At 38.7% G+C, this 20,774-nt stretch overlaps 1 protein-coding gene and 1 pseudogene across 7 annotated transcripts in view; one reads left to right on the top strand and one right to left on the bottom strand.

Moving 5' to 3' along the window:
* LOC114684972 (protection of telomeres protein 1-like) overlaps window positions 1-8,696 on the bottom strand; it is a 47,435-nt gene extending 38,739 nt beyond the window's left edge. For 4 of the 7 annotated variants that reach the window (XR_005089709.1, XM_028859525.2, XM_037197940.1 and 1 more), the window contains exons 1-3: window positions 8,619-8,696; window positions 7,524-7,710; window positions 4,418-4,484 (exon numbers count right to left, since the gene is read on the bottom strand). The gene's annotated coding sequence lies outside the window, so the exon portion shown is untranslated. Of the gene's footprint in view, window positions 1-4,417; window positions 4,485-7,523; window positions 7,711-8,537 lie in introns of all 7 variants that reach the window. The other 3 variants (XM_037197942.1, XM_037197941.1, XM_037197943.1) reach the window with 3 other exon arrangements.
* On the top strand, window positions 3,712-20,043 carry LOC119086448 (annotated as a pseudogene).
* The last annotated feature ends 731 nt before the right edge of the window (window positions 20,044-20,774 follow it).

The raw sequence follows: 20,774 nt of genomic DNA, 5'->3' as shown, positions 1-20,774 counted from the left end.
TAATAAATGGTAGGCACATCTATAAGTAGAGCCAGGTTTACCTAAACTTGTTTAATGCTTACTGAAGATGTGAATCAGACTACAACCTTCCTTAAGAGCCTCTATCACTTACAGATACAGGATAGTCACGGATGGCTGCAATGCCCGCTCCATGGATCGAAAGGGCACTAACTACATTGCTCAGACAATTGTATTTAGTGAGACTTCTAAAACTACCCCTCTACTTATGTAAATGAGCAGTGTGAGTGAGTGCATATAATGAGGCAGCAGATGCCATAACAGTAGTAAAAACAAAATTTAAATGAAACTAAATCTAGAGACAGCACACTGAGATAGGCTTTATCAGTAATGCAAAATCTCTAACATGTATCAATATCCAGCAGGTCAGACCTAAGAATTGATCCAGGATATTGACATAAGAACTCTATTTTAACACCAGTACAAACAGGGACTTCCCTTTCACTTTTGTTTTTAGCTATAAGGGCATTCTCCTTAATTTTCTTTCATTCTCTTTTATTTCATGTCTTTCCTGAACAGAAATGGCCAGGCTTTTATCTGTTGCATTATATTACTAACTTTATTCATTCAATTTTAGCAACAAATTCTTAAGATACCAATAAAAGCTAGGCAGTGGTGGCTCACTCCTTTAATTCCAGCACTCGGGAGGCAGAGCCAGACGGATCTCTGTGAGTTCGAGGCCAGCCTATTCTACACAGTGAGATCTAGGACAGGCACCAAAACTACACAGAGAAACCCTCTCTTGAAAAAAACAAAAAACAAATAAATAAAAGATATCAATAAAATTCCTGGGCTTCAGCCTCTTTCTACTTTTAATATGTACCATATAAAAGTCTCTTGTGCACTGGGCCTGATGCCCATTTCCAGAACTCTCCATTCACTATGGTCAGCATTTTCTCTGTCCAGGAAGGGGTCTATCACCCATCTGTAGCTATGCTATGTCTGTGAGAGATGTGATGCTATGAAACGCAAAGGAAAACAAATGAGTCTGTGGACCACAAGCACATTATTATCCGTGGGAGCACAGGACTAGAAGAGTTGTCCTCATACTATCTCTTTTGGATTAGATACTAATTACAAGTTTGTGTTTCCTTTGTAAAAATTCCGATGATGACTTGTTCATTTTCCCATAGGCATGGTGTGTCTATCTGATAAAACTCAATGGCTTAATGAAATAGACCTGGATGGTCTGAAATAATTGTGTTTGTCCTACATTATACTATACTCATTTCTTGTTTTCTTAACTAATGAATGTCTGCTCTGCAATTTCACACATGAAGTCCATAACTGTGCCTTCTATTTATTTGCTCTCTGCCCTGCCTGAACTTTACAGTCGACTTAATGGTCATTTACCAAACCCAACTACTAGAAATCCCCAAACAAACAGACAAGTTTCAATTTTCTATCAATCCTTTTTACTTAATGAATAGAGTAGATACATAGATTGCTTCAGAAAAGCAATTTATTTTAAGTATGTCTTTATGGGCCATAAACTTGTTTTTTGTCAAGACCATACTCATATCCTGGCACAGCCATATCTGATAGGAATGGCAAAAGTCATAAAGCCAGCACAGCTGCATGATAAGGACCCAGCAAAGCCATGACACTTTTGGTTTTGATCTTCACAGGTTGCACGCTTGGAGGTTTTTAATATTTATACAATTTGGGGATACTGAATTGATGGAAAACTTCTTATGAATCATTTATGCCTACTCCCAGGAGTACTGCCTCTTAGCTTCCCCTGAAAAGTCCTGAGCATACTATCCCTCCCACTTTTAGGGAAGACATCCTTATCTACATGAAGGTCTTCATTATGCCTTGGAGCTTCTGACATACATAAAAAAGCCAGAGATCTCTTTATTGGGCTCTGAGATATTCTTGAAACATCTGCCCCTGTACTTACTCAGGAACAAGATAATCAGAACAAAGTACAAGTTATATACAGGAGATTATGTGGCATACACAGCAACAAAGTTAGATTGGCTGAAGTTACATCTGCCCTACACAGGGGTTTATACAGATGGCAAAGAATGATGTAGAAAGAAAATAAAAGAATGAGGTGTCACAAACTCCCTTTCTTAGAAATACTAGCTCCCACAGAGCCACTATATCATATGACCAAGAAGCAAAAGAATGCCAGGATTAGAGACATAAATAAATTCCCTAAATTTAAAATATATAAAATGTATATATTGTATTATGGCAAAAATTGAATAATAACTGCAGCAGCATTGACCTGAGTTTTCTTGGGTCTATTGACAATTGGCATTCTGACCATTAGGAGTTAATAATATAGTGCTTGGGACATGGCAATCTGCCTGGGCTAGCTTGGAGATTTTCTTTCTGTCTAGCAGAAGTTGGATTATGGGGTTGATGAGGGAAAATGACTGTAAAAGATAACTCTGTTCAAAGATAAATATGAGACATATGAATATTAGATATTAACTAAATGATAACCATGCTATCATCTACTGCAGTTGGGCATAGGGGAAGGGACTTGGAGGGACACAAGGATCTCCCTGGGAGATTTTATGGGTGGAGTTGGGGAAGGTGGGAATGGAACAGGAAGATAATATAGGGAGAACAGAGAATGAAAAAAAAAAAGATAACTCTGTTCTATCACGATTTAATGACGATTAAACTTAGATATGTAAGAGGAAGTTAAACATGTATCTGGGGACAGAAATGATCTATGTTTTGGAAGAATATGAATCTATCATTGATTATTGAATTCCATTTAAGTAAAGAAGTACTCTGACTGCCAATCAGTCAAGCTGCATGATTTTCACAATATCCACCACCTGGCTCAATCCTTCCCTCGCCTACTCCTTGTATGAAGTGTGATGCTAATTAGTCTTTCTATGAATTGAATCCTCAGACTGAATGGACAGGTGAGATCCTGTATCCACCCACCTTATACTCCTGTCTCCACCTTCCTAGTGCTGGGATTAAAGGCATGCATCACCACTGCCAAGCTCTGTTTCTCTTTTAGATGGTCCAACCTCATGTAGCCCAGGGTGGTCTTGAACTCCTGATCTTCCTGCTTCTTCCTCCCAAGTGCTGGGATTAAAAGTGTGTGCCACTACTGTCTGGCCTCCATGGTTAACTAGTGCTTGCTCCACTCTCTGATCTCCAGACAAGCTTCATTTGTCAGAACACAAACAAAATACCATACAACAGGTATATCCTCTCTGGAACCAGTCAACCACCAGGGCTGGCCCCCAGCCATATCCTACATGATTTTTTATAATTATTTATTTCATATCTTCTCTCCTATATGACTCCAGGAAGCAATCATTAAGTCTGATTCACCACTGCATGCCTAGTGCTAGTAAGTGTCTATTCCACTGGTGGTTTTTTAATAGTTGTAGTTCATAGTCCATTCACTGCTCATGACCATCTAAAGCAATTATAGCCATTAAATGAGATGAACTGGAAGCATCTAAATACCCAAGGTACTCTTCCTAGGTTGCCAGAATTATTTGAGCAACAACAAAGAGAGAATTCTCCCTCTATGAAGGCATCTATGTAAGTTATATATTAAAATCAAACTTGTAACAAAGTTACTAAGGGGATTAGGTCAAGTTCGTTAAAGTATAAACAGAAAGGAGAGTTAGCTACTGCAACAGCCTGGATATGAGAGGAAAGGTGAAGAGCCCAAGCATGGCAAACATAGGCCCAAGCATGGCAAACATGTCGCCAATGGCTTTTACCTTTTACCCATTCCTCTGGCTGGTTAAACCATTAGAGTACAATCCTAAAGCTGGCCACCAAGGTCCATTCCCTTATCTGGCCCCTTTCTAAACTGAGGCTGACTACCAAGGTCCAGCTATCAAAGCATGTAAGTCCAGCAATCAAAAGCCCCCCTTTGGCTATCCTAATTAACATGCCCAATCAAAACAAACCAAATCATCCTTACACAGGAGTTCCCCCTTTCCCTTTATAAACTGCCATTTGCCTATAGTCTAGTCTGTCTCTTCTCTATCCAGAGGCGGTCTTTCGTTCCTCAGAGCAAATATCCCTTCCTTCTCTCCCTTGCCTTCTAGCTCCTATCTTTGTCTCTTATTTCCTGTCCTTTGCCACTCTAGGGCGAATAAATCTCCTTTGTGTTGAAAACTTGGTCTTGGGACATCTTATGCCTACTTCAAGGTTCTTTCAAAAGGAATTTCACCTATGAAAGAAATGAGAGGAGGCTTAGAGAGACACTGCAGCAAAGCTTTAGTAAAGGCAAAAGAAGCTTTACCTTATATAGACATTGTCTACACTATGATGAATGCATTATCTACTAAAATCACTCATACATGTTTGTGTCCCTGTGAAATACACATCTAAAAAGTTACCTATTTCTAGAGGACAAGTAAAAAGCTAAGCAGAAATACAGAGTATGTACACCTCATACCTTAAGGTCTAATCTTCAAAACAGTTGCTTTATTTCCATATGTTAAAGACATAACTGAGAGTTTTCCCTGAAAAGGAGAGAAAAGGTTAGTAAAGAAGACTGTTTCTAACAACATATATATATGCAAAAGTCAGAACAGAACTTAAAGCATTTGATTTTTTTTTATCTTCTGAGAAAGCTTTCAGAATACTAACAAAACACATAAAGCCACTTGGAGGTTCTGAAGAACGTTCTCACAAACTGCTACCAGGGAGTTACTGTTACGAATGTCTCTGCTGCAGCCTAAGCCCTGCAGAGATCATTGGAGTACTCAGGCGCGCGCGTGCGCGCGCGCGCGCGCGCACACACACACACACACACACACACACACACACACACGCCCTTCATATGTGCAAGTCTGGACTGATGACACCCTTGCTGCTAATAACTATGGTTGAGGATTATGGCCATCTTCAGAAAGCATGCTCATTTGCCTTTAAAAACTTGCACTGCCCTAGTCTTCTTTGAATACACTCACAGTTTACTACAAGCATGTTCTAGGTTACAATGCTAGTCTATTACCTTCATTCATCTTTAGAGAATCTTTCTCTGAATTTCACTTGGACCATCCTTTCAGGAAGTGAATATACCAAGCTCAAGTAAATATTAAGTCATCTAAGAAAAAAATCTGAGGACCTAAAAATACGTACACGCCTTTAATCCCAGCACTCAGGAGGCAGAGGCAGGCAGATCTTTGTGAGTTCAAGGCCAGCCTGGTCTACACAGCGAGATCCAGGAAAGGCACAAAGCTACACAGAGAAACCCTGTCTCAAAAAAACAAACAAACAAACAAACAAAAAATTATGGTTCATAGCTTGATTTTTTTATCCTTACTTAAGTTACAGAATAACAGTGAAGTTCATCAATTTTTCCAAGCTTTGTTTCATCTCATAATACTATCTCTTAACAAAATAAAATAAAACTTGATTTTTGAAACCCACGGCAATTTAAGAAAGAAGAAAATTCCAAATGTGAAATGAAAAACTCATATATCAGGAAAACAAGGCCAGGTCAATACACCAAGAAACAAGTACAATTTAGTCTGTGCTCCAATCTCTCGACTTAAAAAAAAAACATAATTATCTAGTCAAAAGTACAAACAGAATAAAGTATTTCCTCACAATACTTTTCTTAATTTCTTTTGGCTTTCATATTTAAATCTCTCTCACACACACACCATGGACTCTTTGTAAACATCCATAGGGGTATCTGTTTTATTTATTGAAAAAAGGTTTAAAAGTTGATGCTACATTAATACTCTTCCACATTACATTCCAGAATTTAACATAGCTATCAGAAAGGCTTCAAGTCTACTGATAAGACCATGATAAAACCATGACAATTCATAAAACAGTCACCGTAAGCCAGATGCGGTGGTGCACATCTTTAATCCCAGGCAGAGGCAGGCAGATCCCGGGCATGTTCCAAGACACCCAGAGCTATAGAGAGAGACAGTGTCTCAAAAAACAAAAACAAAAACAAAAAGCAAAACATTAAAAAAAAATTCATCACCGACTAAGGGTGTAGACAATGCAAGACTCAGAAGGAATAATGACAGCAAACAGCTGGACAACTTGCAAAATTTTAAAACTCTCCTTGACCCACTAAATTTGGAGGTCCAAGGCAATAAACTACCAGAGAACAGAGGAAACAGATTCTTTAGTGAGGCATGCTTCACCTAAAGCAAAAGGCAGACACTGCCTAGTACCTGTGAGAAAACTTACAGAATACATTTAACAGATTGTTGGGGCCAAGAACCGTCTTTAGAAAAATACAGGGCACCTAGGAGCTGCTAACCACTAACTACCGGATCAGTCATTCAGAACAAAGGCCTCACAATGTGAAGAGTGGAGAAACAGGCCTGTGAATTTTGTGAAAACCCAGTGTGGCTGGAAAAGAGAACAGAAAGAAACAAAACAAAAACCACTTCTACTCCTATTTGGAAAAGGACAGAGGAGCCAAGCCCAAGCCTACAGTTAGGTGAAGGTCAAGATGGTCCCACACAAAGATCTCTCCTATATATCGACACTTGAACTCAGGGCTTAAATGTGTATCTCCACTCATCTTGCAAGGCATGGCTAGGAATTACAGACAGTTAAGCTTCCTGACCTCACTGCCTCTCTAGTCTAGCCATTCTCCAAGGCCTTTTAACTCTAGATTTTATCTCAAGTCTGAAACAAACTATCTAGATTTAAATGTCACCTCTACCACTTATTAGCTATCTGACCTCAGGAAAAACACTTAACCCTTCTGAAATGTAGCGACCTCCAAGCATATAAATAAGGTATAAAGCACCGATGTCATAAAGTTTTGTGATAATTAAATGAGTTAATGTACACAATACCTAAGAAGCCACCAGGCGCAGAGAAAATACTCAATAAATGCTGTTTGTTATTATTAGCATTAGATTACTACTTTTTTCTACCCACCTACTCCATTGTCCCTTCTACCACTAATGAAAATCAGTTACCATCTCTTATCTGCATTATTGCCACTGCCTAACTGGGTTTTTTTCCACTTCATTTGCTATATCATATCTGTACCATATATTCTTTGTGCAGGAGGCAGAGTGGTTTAAACTTAAAGTGAGTCATGTCTTTCTCCTGCTCATATCTGGTGTGAGACTCCCACATCATTACTGTAGCATCCAAATTCCTCAGCACACACGACTATTCTCATCATCCCATAGAAAGTAAAATACGGTTACCCCGAAAGTCCCATTCATCTCCCATAATCTAACACATCAGAAACAAAAATTCTCTTATGTGCACGTATCAAAGTGCTATTGCTTCTTATTAATTAAAATTAGAGATCACCTTTAGTATGGTGACTAGATCTATTTATCTTTGTACCTCAGAAACATATTCTAGTGCATCACAAAACAATAAATGTTTGCTAAGTGAAAGCTGGAAAATCATAAATTAGCATAGAAATATTCAGTCTCAATTGTAATGGCAAAAAAACAAAACAAAAAAACACCTATTTTAAGTGCTCTCACAAAGATACTAAACATAAAATATGTGCATAGTTTCTAGGAGGAAAATGCATTCTGAGTTAACAAACTTACCTGGATATACATCTTGCTATAATCACATCCTGACTGTAGAGATCTAAAACTTAGTTTCTGTAATTTATTCAGTAGCTGAACTTCCGGTAACCCTTTGAATTCCTTTAGTAATTGAAGTGGCAACATTTCTGCTTCATAATGATGTCCAAAGAAAATTCAAATAGAACCTTCAAGCTGATACTTGCTGCTGAGAACACAAAGAGTAACATTTTATTCAAAGTATAGCTCATAATTTGCCTTAAATATCTTTGACATAATTTTGGTTTTGCTTTCTTTAATAAGTCAATTCAGTACTGGGTTGGAGGTATTAGAAGAACATCCACCTTCACGGGTTTACTGCAATTATACACAGCACACTTCTAAGGGAACTACTCTTCACTTAGCTTTTGTACTAAAAGTACTCCTAAAAGCTAGTTTTAAGATCTGTAACAGGAGATAGTGGCTCACGCCTTTAATCCTAGCACAACGAGTCAAAAGCAGGCAGATCTCTGTGAGTTCAAGGACAGCATGGTCTACATACACTATTTCAAGACAGCAAATGCTACAGAGACACTGTCTCAAAACAACAAACATCTGTGAAAGTTTCACTAACTTCGCCACGGTACGGTATTTTAAAATATACAGGCAATGGGGCGGAACTAATTTGGTTTCCGTTTTGTTAATACCCTTGGAATTTTAAAAGTTTGTGTATGTGCACTGAACCAAAAGCTTCCTCATTCCAAGAATATTAGGTGCCTCCTCCTCAAAATCGTAAATAACCGAGAAACGACAACTGATGTTAACTGTGCACCAGGTTCAATCTTTCTTCTGAAACTTCTTGCGAGGGCCACCCACTAACATCACCACTTTAATGCATGGGGACCCACGTTCCCAAACCATTGATCTGCACCTGGGCTGGTACCTGGAGCCACTCGCCTCGCCCCCTCCCCCCGCTCCGCTCCCCCCCCCCCCCAGGATGCTGAAGACAGCGGGTTAACGCCGCCGGCGAAACAGCACGCACTTTCGGCACAGTACCTCAAATATGGAACTAAACAACCCCCGTTATATCATTAAGGGACAAAACAGCCACGTCTACCCCTGAGTTCTCTCACTCACAAACCACCCGGAAACCTGGCAACCGTTTCAAACCACGCAGACGTGGTTTCCGGAGCCCGCCTGGGCACACGCATGCGCACTGCACTAGCACTCACTCGGCTGGCCGGGCTTCCCAGCGCTAACCAGATTAGGAGGCGGGGCCTCGGCCAAGCTCCTCCCAAGTCCTCACAGCCAAGCAGGTTGAGCTGTGCTCCTCTTTCCACTACCCTAGTGGACCTCTGGGGCGCTCAGGGGAAACACCACAAGCGCTAGAAGGGCTTGCTTTTCAGAGTCCTAAATCCTAAAGCCAATAAGAAACAGAGTCCAGATTCTTTTTAGTTTACTGAAGTTCTCTGAGCAGTAGCTTTTATTCACCTTCTAAGTTATGCACCCAAATTCATATTTTACAGAAGCGTAAAAAATACACAAAAATAACAATGTTATGTGGTTGTTTTTTTCGCAGTTTAGGGTTATTTATGCGATTTGGAGGCAAGTTGAACACAACAGAGAGCACTTCGTTAGCCTGAAGATTTTTCTTTCTGGACTGTATTTTTGAGTGATCAAAAATTGTCATACTTTTAGAAACTTTATAATGAATAATTTTGGGTTCTAGGAACTGAACAAAAGTGTGTATCCTTCACAAATTTTTATCATGAATATTTGGAGGAATTAGGAACCATTTGTTGGTTCAAATGCATTTTTTTTTTGTTTTGTTTTTTGTTTTGTTTTTCAAGACAGGGTTTCTGTGTGTAGTTTTGGTTCCTGTTCTGGATCTTACTCTGCAGACCAGGCTGGCCCAGAACTCACAGAGATCCGCCTGGCTCTGCCTCTCAAGTGCTAGGATTAAAGGGGTGGGCCACCACCGCCTGGCTTCAAATGCATTTTTAACAAAATAACATTTTGTATCTTTGTCAAAACATTCTCCTATTAGTTTAAATCTAATCTCATGTATTCAATATGTTCACTCATTTTGTTTTCAGCAAGTGGGAAAAATTTAGAAATCATCTTGATGAAAATGAAGGTCCATTATTCTTTTTTTAGGGTATACAATATATCGCCACAGTCCTCCTTTTTATAACTCTCAGAACAACTTCCCACGCAGTCCATTAGCAGTAAGGTCATCTCATATCAATCATTAATTAAGAACATGCCATAGATACATGCCTATAGACCAAGCTGATGGTAGCCATTCTTCAATTGAGATTCCCTGTTTTTAATGTGTCTAGGTTTATGTATCACCATCCCTGATTTCAAGCTGTAGTACAGAGCTAAAGTAGTAAAAACTACATGATATTGGTATAAGCACAGACAGGTTGATCAATGGAAAGAAACTGGAAACAACATAGATGTCCCTCACCTGAAGAAGGGATAAAAAATGTGGTAGATTTACACAAGGGAGCACTACTACTCAGCTGTTAAAATATGGCATCATGAAATTTGCAGGCAAATGAATGGAACTAGAAAATATCATCCTGAGTGAGGTAACCTGGACCTACAAAGACAAATATGATATGTACTCACTTATAAGTGGCCATTACTTGTTAAGTAAAGGATAATCATGCAGCAATCTACAGACTCAGAGAGGCTACATAACAAGAAAACTCAAGGGGATGCATGGATCTCCCTGGGAAGGAGGAATAGAATAGATTTTGTGAGTGGATTGGGGGCAGGCAGGTGGAGATGGGATCCGATTTCTCTAAGTTGATCATAGCAATTTGTAAATCGGGTGCTGCTTTACTCTGTCAGACTGGATGATATTAGTGTAATTTCTAGATATCACTCAAAGAACATGGATGTTTATAGAAAGCCAAATCTTAAATTTTGGGTTTCAAACTTTAGAACCACAAAATTACTTATAAGAACTGTCTGAAGTGGTGCAGGTATGGAGAGAATCAAGCATGGAACTAGAAATATCCAGTGAGACAGTAGTTACTCTGATATAAGTATTCACATGCTTATGTAATTTTAGGTTAAAAATATTTACAGCATATAATTTTTACTCTTCAGAGTTCTAGGAATATTTTTTATTTTGGGTTTTGGTTAACAAAAAATGGTTGGGACACCTCGAACAGCCTTGAGGTAGGGGAGGGGCTTGGACCTGCCTCTATAGAATGTACCAGGCTCTGTGGACTTCCCATGGGAGGCCTTACCTTCTTGTAGGAAGGAATGGGGGGTGGGTTGTGGGGGAAGGCTGGAGGGATGGGAGGAGGGAACAGGGGGATCTGTGATTGGTATGAAAAATGAATTAAAAATTTCATTTTTAAAAAATTTTTCTTTATTAAGAAATTTTCTACTCACTCTACATACCACCCACAGATCCCATCTCCTCTCTCCTCCCACCCCATAGCCCTCCCTCCCAAGCTATCCCATATTCTCCACATCCCCCAAATCAAGGTCTCCCATGGGGAGTCAGCAGAGCCCAACACACTGAGCCTAGGCAGGTCCAAGCTCCTCCCCACTGGCACCAAGGCTGCACAAGGCATCACACCACCCACACTGGGCTCCCAAAAAGCCTGCCCATGCACCAGGGATAGATCCCGATCCCCCTGTCTGGGTGCCCCCCCCAAACAGTTTGAACCAAACAACCATCTTCCGTATCCAGAGGGCCTAGTCCAGTCCCTTGGGGGCTCCACAGACACTAGTCTACAGTTACTGGGCTTCCACCAGTGTGGCCAGTCATCTAGAGACTTGGTCTGCCCAGTCCAGAGATGGGGCCTTAAACTTTCCCAATCCTTGCATGATGGGCTTATGAGTCTAATTTTCACTGGTGTCACAAGGGGCTGTTTTCTTGGTGAGGGAGTGGGGGAAGAGGCAGCTTTCCAGTCCCTTGGGCTCCAATGGCTGGGGGCTCAAAGTTTTAAGCATGTGGTCATTGCAGTGTGTAGCTAAGAGGGAGCTCTTGACCCAACTCGCACCCCAATCTATATGCAAAAGGAAACCTGAATTGCAGTTGACACTCAACATTCCCACAGTCACCTTGGCCAGAGCAGAGAGGAGGAAGGCCAGGTTAGGCTTACTGCCACATTTCTACTCTTGTTCAAGGTATGGTACCTATACAGCTAATTTAACAGTGTAATATGAATTTCTAGTCCTTGAAAGTTATTGTTATAAACTATTTAGGATACTAAAGAAATGCAGGGTAAAAAACAATGACATCATAAAATTTGCAGGCAAACAGATGGAACTAGATAATATCATCCTGTGTGAGGTAACCCCGACTTTGAAGGACAAACATGGTATGTACTCACTCATAAGTGGTTACTAGATGTAAAGAAAAGGATAACCAGACTGTAACTACAGCTCCAGAGAAGCTAGCTAGCAAGGAGAACCTTAAGAGGGATGCATGGATTATCCTGGAAAGGGAAAATAGATGAGATCTACATGAGTAAACTAGGGCTAGGGGGACAATAAAGTGTTGAGGACGGGGGATGAGAATATAAGGGAACTGGATGGAACAAGCCAAGCTGGAACAGAGATGGAGTGGGAGAGCAATGAATGAGATCCCATGATAGAAGGAGACATCAAGGGAAAAGGGAGAAACCATGTGCTAGGGAAGTTACTAGGAATCTACAAGGATGACCCTAACTTAGACTACTAGCAATAATGAAGAGGATGCCTGAACTGACTTATCCCAGTAATCCGATTGGTGAATACCCTAACTGTCATGATAGAGTCTTCATCCAGTATCTGATGGAAGCCAATGTAGAGATCCACAGCCAAGCACCAGGCGGAGCTCCAGGAGTCCAGTATAAGAGAGAGAAGAAAGATTCTATGAGCATGAGGTATCAAGATTTTTATGGGGTAACCTACAGAAACAACCAAACCAAGCTAGTAGGAATTCTTGAACTTTAGACTAACAGCTGTGGAGCTTCCTTGGAACTGGACTAGGTCCTCTGCATAAGTAAACAGTTGTATAGCCTTACCTGCTCTAGGAGTCCCCTGGCAGTAGAATCAGGATCCATCCCTGGTGCATGAACTGTCTTTTTGGAGCCCACTACCTATGTAGGGACACCTTACACAGCCTTGATGCAGGGAGGGAGCTTGGACCTGCCTCAATTGAATGTACTAGGCTCTGCTGACTCCCCATGGGAGGTCTTACCTTGTTGGAGGAGGGAATAGGGGGTGGGCTGGGGGGAGAAAGATAGGGGGTGGGAGGAGAGAAGAGGCGGATCTGTGGTTGGTATGTAAAATGAAAAAAAATGCAGCTTAGTATTTAGTCACCTACTACTATCAAATGTGTAGTCGTGTTAGATAAGTTTTCAAGGACAGAGATATATTCTAGATAGATCAGTGGTCTTCAAACACTTCAGAGATCTACGGAATATGACATTTGAGATGTTTTAATAACATAACTTTTTTTTAATGACAATGAAACATGCTTTCCCCTGGCAGAACCAATCTACTACAGAAAAGATGATAGGCATTGAAAAAACTGCGTATGGAGTTTGCTTCCTTTGTGGTAAAAGTTGTCCTTTAGGCAAGAAACTTCCCTTGCCTTTACTGCTGACAATATGCTGTCCAAATTGGACAAGCAGGACACAAAAGAAAGTGACTGCTAAACCTTGCCAGGACAAGGTGGGACCATCCTTCAAAAATATGCTTCACAGAAAAGTCTGTCAGATATTCTAGGCTTGCAGGCTGAAGATGGATGCTCTGATGTTGCAGAGGAACCTAGGGTGACTGTCCAGGCAGCTAGCTGTTTCTGTCATTTCTTAATTTTGGAAGTTGTTCACTCTGGACTTCCTGCTTACTCAGGTAATATCATATGCTTCTCAGGTGTCTGATGGAGTTGAAATCAGATAGTTAATTTTTATAGTTTTTATTTTTAACAAATTCAGAAAAGACACTCACAAAAGAGGTGTAAAGTTTATAAAGTTTAGAGACATAAAAAGATAGTTTTGGATTGGTAATGCAAGTTAGGATAGAAAATGAATTAGGTACAACACTTTGTAAACACCAAGATAGGATAGATAATGGAGTATTTTCTTTGAATTTGTCAAATGCTAATGGACTAGACATTGTCAATGCAATTATTGCCTGTATATACTTGTATATACTTATTGTACTTATTGCATATAGTTTTTCTGTTAGTTGAAATCCTCAATTTTTATTCAGACAAAAAGGGGGAAATATTATATGATGCTTTGTGCTCTGACAAATAAAGCTTGCTTGGAGTCAGAGGGCAGAGCTAGTCACTAGTTAACCATAGATGTCTGAAGGTCGGGACAGAGAGGAAACAGGAAGTGATAAGACAGGACAAAGACAGAATCTCTCCCCTTTTGAACTGGAAGAATGGAAAAAGTAGGAAATGATTGTGGCTGCTCCCCTGCTTCTCTGATCCCTCGGGTTTTTATCCTGATATCTGATTCCTGATTTTCATTGATAAGAGTAATTAGATTTACACATCACCAGGGTATTCATTTTCTCTCAGATTTGAGAAGAGGTGCAAGGACATGGAGTCTGTTTAGTCTTTGTGAATGTGATCCCAGAAAACATGCAGATATATATAACAGGGGCTAAGATATGTGATAAACATATCATGACATCATCAGCAAAGGTTGTTATCATTTTTGGTGAAATGAACTCTACCCTAGAAGTCAGGTTCAGAAGACAGGGATATTTAGGTGCACAGAAAATCTGGGTTATCACCTCACAATGGGGTGTCATCACAAATTAGAGAGATTTTCGCCATGACCCCTTCCATGGGACTGTCATTTTTGCATACCACCATGGTAAGGTTTATAAATTTAGGAATTTTATACAGACAATGAATGCTTCAAAATACTAAGTAGATCTTAGTATTAATTAGCAATTATTAAGTAAGGAAGTAGATAGTAGTAGTCTCAAAGGAGACTAGAGTTGAATTATTTTAGTTGTTTGGTCTCCAAGACCAGCTATATCACTCAAACCATTGTTCATTCAATTCTTTTTTTTTTTTTTAAGATTTATTTATTTATTATATATACAGTGTTCTGCCTGCATGTGTCCCCCTGCAAGCCAGAAGAGGGCACCAGATCTCATTACAGATGGTTGTGAGCCACCCTGTAGGAATTGAACTCAGGACCTCCGGAAGAGCAGTCAGTGCTCTTAACCACTGAGCCATCTCTCCAGCCCCTCATTCAATTCTTTATTGGAATTGTTGACATAGCACAAATTTGACATGGTCAAGAGTAAAAGAGTTACAGTTTATACAATGCTGTGCATGCTGTGGCTAATGCCTACCATGAAGTCATTCTTCAACAAGTAGAAAATCAGCAAATAGCAGAACTCAAAGGAATATTATATGAGTGTCAGAAGGTGAAGTATCTTACTTTCCATCATGGTTAGGGTAATGACATTTATAAATGGCACAAAACTTGCTCATATATGTTTGTCTCAGACAGGTCTCACAATTCAAAGACTTCTGTATTGAAAAGCCACTAATATGAATCTTTTTGTGAATCAATATAAGCATCAGAATAGCATTCAGTTCATGACATTTTTTGTGTGAAGATCAGTTTTTTTTGTGTGTGTGAGAATGTGCCATAACAGTTTATTAAAGGAGCTTAATATTTGAAATGTATCTGAAAACTTTATCATAGAATCCACAAGTGACAAAAGAATATGTTTCCCATGAAATAAATAAGTGTTGATCAATTTCATGGAAAACTATTTATATGATGCCTCGATTAATTATGAAAACAAACAATAAGGACATTTTCTTTCAATTTAGTTTTAATATATATATATATATATATATATATATATATATATATGTATATACTGTTTTTACATGATTTGCCTACTTGCTCTCTTCTGCTCAACAATTCCCAGGCCTCCAATTTCCTTCCAAATTCATGGCTCCTCTCTTTTAATTATTTTTTGGTGCACACAAACACATTCTCAGACACACTTTTTTAAAAAGAGCCACACTTACTTATTTGGTGTTTTGATAGCATTCATACAAGTAGTAAGTATTGAGATTGATTTCACTGTTACTCATTATTTGGTAAGCATCTATTATGACAATTTCTGCCATGAAACATTGATATGAAATATATTATTTTTTAAATTTATCTCAGCTTTATATACCTTTTAAAGCAGAATGTCGTTGTATTTTCATTCACAAGACTTGCTGAGTTACAAGACCAAGGGAAGCTTAGGGTTTTGTTCTAAGTGCTTTAGAAGACAAGTAACATTGGGGATTTCCTCTGTCAAGTTGTTACAGCTTGTGTTCTTAATTCTAAGACTAGTACTTGCATTATTAACTACAGGGGATGAAAATTTTTAGTATTAAACTTCAGCAATTTTAATTCCTTTCCATTTAAACATGAAGCTATATCTCAGAATGCTTCAGTGACAAATGATTTGGTCTACTAAGGAATCCAGTTTGACAGCTAAACACTTCAGACCACAAAGTTAACAATAGGCTTCATTACATCTTACAATATATGTTCTAACAACCTGTTGAATCAAACCTATAGTATCACAGAATCACTAGTAGAAAAAAATTTATGTTTCCTTAGTTGTAATGCCACATAGATCTTTTAAATGTTAAGAAAAATAAACAAAAATACCAAAAAATATATTATGAGAAGGAATGAAGGTTACCATTGAAATTCAGTTACCCATGATATATCTTGTATTTCACTATATATGATACATTCAATAGAACTGTCTTTTCTGGAAGATGTTAAAAATTAGAGTATATTCACAATTGCATGTTGCTTTAATTGGTGAGCATATGTAATGATGTAATGAGGCATTTCTCTTAGATGGCTTCTTTGCTGAAAAATAGGGTATTTACTAACTGTACTGGAGAGCTGGTGAACATGAAACACAGAGGAAGACCGCACACAGAGTATGATATTTGCAACAGTTTCAATTTCTCACAAGGCTTTGGATTAAATAAGGTAAAAATAAGAGGTCATTACCCTTGTTTTCTACAGAGCCACAATTACACATATCTGAGGATATGCACTTGACCACTGGAGCAACACCATTATTTTCATTTTTTTTAGTACATCTAAAATATAAAATGTTGAAGCATTGGAGTGATAGCTCAGTGGTTAAGAAGAATCACTGTTCTTGGAGAGGACCAAAGCTCAGTTCATAGCACTCCTGCCTGATGGCTCATAACTTTCTGTCAATCTAGGTCATGGGAATCAAATGCCTCTGACTTTCATGGACACTTAAACTCACATGTCAATTCACCCCATACCATAGAAACAGCTATACAAAATTACAAGTAAAATAAAAATATTTATAACTATTAAAATTTGTAACTAGGTATAATCCATGGAACTTTGTGACTCTGGGTGAAAATCTTTAGAGCTGAATCAAATATATTATATAAACTTTACCCTATCATAGACTTTCTTTCTAAATTTAAAATTTAATTAATTCTGTGAGAGTCTTATACGACATGTATTCATATTTATCCCATATGTCTTCTCTGTTCTGCCCTGCCTTCCCTCCCACCTAACTCAGTTTCCTTGCTTTTGATTTTAAATACTTTCAGAGCAATTTATGCCACTAAATATTCCTGTTAGGTTTAGTCAGTTTATAAAGAGACAATTTTTAATCTCTACAATCAAAATTTATATATAAGATGTTAAATAATTTAGTAAATATTCTTTGCTCTTAATTTTTTGGAGGTTCATAGAAAATGCTCAAATGTCTGAATTTGATATATAACAAAGGATAATAGAGGGATATGTATATCACCAACTCATGTTTCATTTATCTCAGGTTCCCACCGATACATGTAGTGTGACATGTGCTCCTGGATCCAGGAAATTTCATCAGAAACAAGAAGCAGACTGTTGCTTTGATTGTTTCGAATTTCCAGGAATTGAGGTCTACAATGAAATTGATACAAGTTTGCATGCAGAAGCAATTTCTGAAATTGAATATCTCCTTTTTTTCTAAACTGAAATCTAGAAAGGGCACATAAGGAAACTGAGAACACAAAATATGTGATTCTTAATTTGATCATTTTACTGATATCAACAATATTATTAACTCTGGAACTAATATGCACTGTCTTCCTCAAACCACACATTTTGCTGACATTATGAGAATCTCACAAGCTCCTTTTAAGCACAGCTGAAGAAATTCTAAAAGCAGTGTGATCATTGGTTAGGGCTAGCAGGCGTGGGCTACAGCTATAGCTTTTCCATTTTTGGCAAGTCTGGATAAGTCCCAAGCTTTGTACTTATTTGGTTATTACCTTTGGGGGAGGAGTTTGGCCCAAGCCTGATGTGTGCAGGAACTGAGGCCTAGTGCTTAACTGAGTTATTAGGAGCTTGTCATGGTATTTGCTTGTCCTTTTTATTCCCCTCTTAAGTAGTGCACCATCTCAAATCCTGGAGATATTTCTTTTACTTTACAGGCTTGTATTGTTGCTTTAAAACCATCAGTTGGACCATGGAGATACATTTTTGATAAACCTGACTAAGGCATTAATTATATATGGTCCACAGGTCAGAACAAAGAGTAAGGGCCCAGCTAAGGCTGATAGGAACATAGTTTACCATGGTGACCAGTTAAATTGGGATTCTCACCATCCCTCATTTTATTGTCTTTCTCATTGTCTGTCTTGCAACCTCTTTCTAAATAGGGCCATGGAATTTTTAAAAACTCCAGAATGGTTAACATAAAAACATCATTGCTCTCCTAGGGCCTTGCACAGGCCCCTTGTTGAAGGAATAATAGATCAAGACCCTTCTATTTTGGAGAACTATTTTAGCTATAGAGGAGAGTGATTCCTCTAAATGTGTAATAAATCATTCTAGAGCAGTGACATCTGCATCAGGAATAAATCTTATTGGAAAAAGTAAATGTCCTGTTTTCCTAAGACTTACATTGTTTTTCGAATTGATGGAATTTAATGTAAAGGCATATTTTGTGCATGAGGAGTACAGTTTATTTATTGGAAATATTGCCTTATGCTAACAGTAGTTACCAGAGGGAATGGTAAGTCATTTTGCGTGTGTGAAGATACAGACTAAGGGCACATGACAGACAAAGTACACAATGTGTAGTATCAGTGGCTTTGTGAACTCAATCTGCAGAGTCCACAGATCTATGCACAGCACATTTAAGGGTTGAGGAGCTAAATAATCTTAACTGTTTTATATTGCCATTTAAAATGCCCCTAGAAATCAAATATGCTTATTTCATTATTTTAAAAACCTCATGAATATGAAAGTTAATAAATAAGAATAAGTAACTTACTTATCTGCTCCCTGCACCATGAAGGGAGGTGTATGGATTGCTATAGAGCAGCCTGACCTCATTGCTCCATACAGCAACAAAAAAGACAATTTTTATTCTGGAAATCCAAAGTATTTATTGAGGTATCCTCTGATTAATATAGATAGTAAAATATTAAGTATGTCATGGTAAACTTTTAGGAAGGCTTGTTGTTAATGTTCTCCAACAGATATATCCAGATGATGGGTATACCATCACAACACACACACACACACACACACACACACACACACGCACACACACACACACACACACACACACACACACACACACACGCATTCACGCACGCACGAACGCACGCATGCACGCACGCACGCACGCACGCACATGCACACGCACAGACACACTGCCTGTAAAGACATGTCTCCTTTCTTACTCATGAGGACCTGTTGGGGATGGCTCTTGCCTGCATGTCCCTGTGCTTCTTTGTTTTCATAGATCTTGTTCTGTGAGCTTTTGTGAAGTGAAATGACACTCATATTGTGAAGGCCAGTAACCTCACTTTCAGCTACATCGTGCTTACCTCCTACACACCTTGCTTTCTCTGTTCCTTGCTCTTCATTGTGTATCCCATCATGACCACCTGCATCTGGCAATAGATCATTTTTGGAGTCTTTCACAGTAGCTGTTTCTACTGTGCTGGCCAAGACAATTACTGTGATCCTGGCCTTTAAGCTTACCACTTTATGAGGAAAGATGAGAAACTTGCTAGGAACAGGGGCATCTAAGTTTGTCATTCCTCTCTGTATCCTGGTCCAACTTGTTCTCTGTGGAATCTGGCTGGTAATGTCTCTTCCCATTATTGACACAGATACACACTCTAAATATGGGCAGATCATCATTGTTTGCTATGAAGACTCTGTCACTGAGTTCTACTTTGTCATGGGATACTTGGGCTCCTTGGCCCTGAGAGCTTCATCACAGCTTTCTTGGTCAGGAATACGCCTGACAGACTCAATGAAGCTAAATTCCTGACAGTCAGCATGTTGGTATTCTGCAGTGTCTGGGTCACCTACTCCCTGTCTACCATTACAATAAGGGGAAGGTCATAGTGGCCATTGAGATCTTATTCATCTTGGCATCCAGTGCAGGGCTTCTAGGTTGCATATTTGTCCAGAAATGTTACGTTATTTTGATAAGACCAAATTCAAATTTTCTTCAAAAGTTCAGTGAGAAATCACTTTATTAAAATTTCAATTGTTCTCAATTTTTAGATGATACTAAATATAACTCTCTCCTTTTTCCAAAGAAAAATATATTGTAGACAAAACTTTTAAGTAATATACAGTAATAATACTTACAAAATAGACAATTCTGGCCAAGGTAACACCAATCACTAAGTTATGATATATATTAGTTTCTTTTGTGAGTACCTCTTTCTTTTTGTGATGATTGTGTAGTTTGGGAGAAACTATTAGTATTTCTAGTATAAGCTGTGTTACTTAATTTTTGTCAGCTTTATACAACCTAGACACATGAGAATGGGATATCTCAACTGAGGAATAATCTCCATCACCTTGAACTGTGGGTATTTGTATAGGGTATGTTCTTAATGAATTATTGATGTGAAACTGCTCAACCAGGCAGCTGGTTTTGGGTGACACAGTAAATAGGGCTCAGACACCATAGAGAACAAGGAAGTAAAAGGAATTCTTCCATGGACTCTGAATTAGTTCCTCACCCAGGTTCATGCCTTGTCTTCTCTCAATGAAATGAGACCTGGGGTATGCAAACACATAAACCATTTTCTCTCATATTGCTTTTGGCCATGGTGTGTTGTTGCAGCAACAGAAACTAAGACATCTACAATATGGTATCTAGTCTCAGCTTGGATTTGGAATATCATATAATACTGCTACAATAAGACACTTTTTAAAGGAGAAATTGAGTGAATGTAATCAGAGTATAGAGTATAGTGAT

The sequence above is a fragment of the Peromyscus leucopus genome, chromosome 22, assembly GCF_004664715.2.
Source record: "Peromyscus leucopus breed LL Stock chromosome 22, UCI_PerLeu_2.1, whole genome shotgun sequence".
NCBI classification, from domain to species: domain Eukaryota; kingdom Metazoa; phylum Chordata; class Mammalia; order Rodentia; family Cricetidae; genus Peromyscus; species Peromyscus leucopus.
This window is presented reverse-complemented; position numbering and strand designations above follow the sequence as displayed.